Source organism: Eptatretus burgeri, chromosome 22, assembly GCF_056783735.1.
Source record: "Eptatretus burgeri isolate ZD-2024b chromosome 22, Ebu_testis_v1, whole genome shotgun sequence".
Lineage (NCBI taxonomy): Eukaryota > Metazoa > Chordata > Myxini > Myxiniformes > Myxinidae > Eptatretus > Eptatretus burgeri.
This window is the reverse complement of record NC_140982.1, coordinates 855,986-858,630: the sequence shown is the minus strand read 5'-3', so window position 1 is coordinate 858,630 and position 2,645 is coordinate 855,986.

Sequence of the window (2,645 nt, the reverse complement as noted above, 5' to 3'; positions counted from 1 at the left end):
TTTTGAGATTTCGTGCTCGCAGACAGACAGAGACAGACAGACAGACAGACAGGTAACCTTGTGTGACGGTGACAAGCCTTTCCTTTCTTGTATCCACACTGACAGTAGATACTTGGGAATGTGTTGCCTCGGTACCCAGGTACCCAGGGGTTTGGGTACCCAGGGGTTTGGGCATCGTCGGCGTCTCTCCCCGTACATCGTTATCGGACGTCGTGCACGTTCCGTCGTCCCATTCCTGCGCACGTCGGACGCTTCTGGTCCCAACGTACGTACACTTGAACACAAGGTAATGTCCATCAGGTGCAGACACATCTTCGTCTTCAGATGTCGGATCAGACGCTCCTGCGGTTGGGACTTGGACGCAGAGGAAAAGAGCACTCGGAGTCATTGAGTGAGCACTTTGGAGTTTTCCTGTTCACAGATAAGTGAAGAGGACAATATGCTCTCACTTCTGTAATCTACAAAGTACGTACGATGTGTTTCGATCATCACAAGCCAAAAACCAAATAAATAAATAAATAAAATTAATTTAATAAGTATTTTAATAAATGTTTTTTTTTCTACTTGAACTCGTTAAATACACAAAGCGGGTGCAACATCAAATTTGGCAGGGGGACATTTGGTCCATCATGCCCGCGCCGTCGACGCCACGTTCATAGAATTCAACACGACGATGTCCTCGGAGTCCGTCCTGGAGCACGTGATTCGTTCGGCACCCTCACCTCCCTTTTAGGTGTGCACGCTCGGATCTGACGTGTTAAACCTGGGTTCGAATCCCGATCGAGCTCCAAACTGCCGTCCTGGTGTCTCGCAGGCAAGGCGTCGATGAGTGTGTGCGCCGTCCCTCGGACGGACGGACGGACGTTAAACCGGGCGTCACAGACGTTAGTCGGTGGACCTTATAGATCCCATGATGTCCTTCGTCGAGTTACCCGTGCCAATCTGAACAAATGACAACTTCCTGCTTTCACTTACAACAGGGGGCACTGCATCTGCGGCAACAGCCCACACCCTCAGCCAATGATACCACTCGCAGCCATGCTCTGTATACAACAGAAGAAGAAGAAGAATAGGAAGAAGAAAAAGGAAAAGAAGAAGAAGAAGAAGAAGAAAAAGAGGAACAAGAGGAAGAGGTTTGCTGTGCCACCATCGTTTTCCCCCAATGGAGGTAAACGAGGAGCACGTCACGGCGACTGTGTGGAACACTTTTAAATGTCGGAGAGTCCCAAACTGTCGCTTTGTCCTTCCACGAGGAGCAGCTGTGTGAAATGACAGAGTTTATATGTTTAATGAATCCTTTGAGATGACAGGGAGGGAGGGGACAGTGTGAGGAGATGAGTGAAGTGATGACGTCAGACAGGGAGGGACAGTGTGAGGATATGAGTGAAGTGATGACGTCAGACAGGGAGGGCAGTGTGAGGAGATGAGTAAAGTGATGACGTCAGACAGGGAGGGGACAGTGTGAGATGAGTAAAGTGATGACGTCACGATGTTCATCCTGTGCTGTGAGCACTGACTATGAAAGGAAAACGTCATCGGACATTTAAATAAACAAATAAATAACTCTCAAACACGGTGCACGTGCGCGACGCACGAGGACGTTCGGACCAGCATGCCTGTGCGTTGTCCAGAACCCGGTGATTTATTTATTTATTAAAAACGATTCGTCACGGGGAGTATTTACAACAAAACCAAGTACAATGGGAACCTGTCCAAAACATCACAACCGGCCTCTCGAAACGTGGTCCGTGTACTTGAAGGCCGAGGGACCTCGTCACACTTTAAACTGAAACTCATTCACAAGGAACGTCAGCGCAGGAGGACGCGCCATGACAAACGTCAAGTCGTTATGAACGCGCCAAGCACTCACTGCAAGGGAGACTCGCACAGAGTGAAATGACGATGAGAGCACTCCAGGACTGATGGGACTCCATTGGGAAAAGTACGCAAAGTGTTTGGGATAAAGGAACAAATTCTCGATATGGACAGCGACCTCCAATTTGGCGGCACGTCCAGCGCTGTCACGTGACGCCGCGTATTAGCCATGCAGCCTGAGGTACATCACCGAACATGATTGGTCCAGCGCTGTCACGTGACGCCGCGTATGAGCTCTGCAGCCCGAGGTACATCACCGAACATGATTGGTCCAGCGCTGTCACGTGACGCCGCGTATGAGCTCTGCAGCCTGAGGTACATCACCGAACATGATTGGTCCAGCGCTGTCACGTGACGCAGCGTATTAGCTATGCAGCCCGAGGTACATCACCGAACATGATTGGTCCAGCGCTGTCACGTGACGCCGCGTATTAGCTATGCAGCCCGAGGTACATCACCGAACATGATTGGTCCAGCGCTGTCACGTGATGCCGCGTATAAAGCTGTGCAGCCCGGACTCGAAATGATTGTGAATTTCACGTTCGATATTTAGTTATTTTTCACATTGTTCTTGACAAATGGGGACAGGAACAACGCAGGGGCATGGCAGGCAGGATGGCCTTCTCATGCACCAAAGTTCCCTGTTTATCTTTGTGTCCTTGTTAAGAACAGGAAAAAAATGCGGAGGGGAGGACAGAGAGTTGGGGGTGAGGATGCATGGAGTTGGAAGAGGGATATTGAGATGTTGGAATGGAGGGGATTGAGGACTT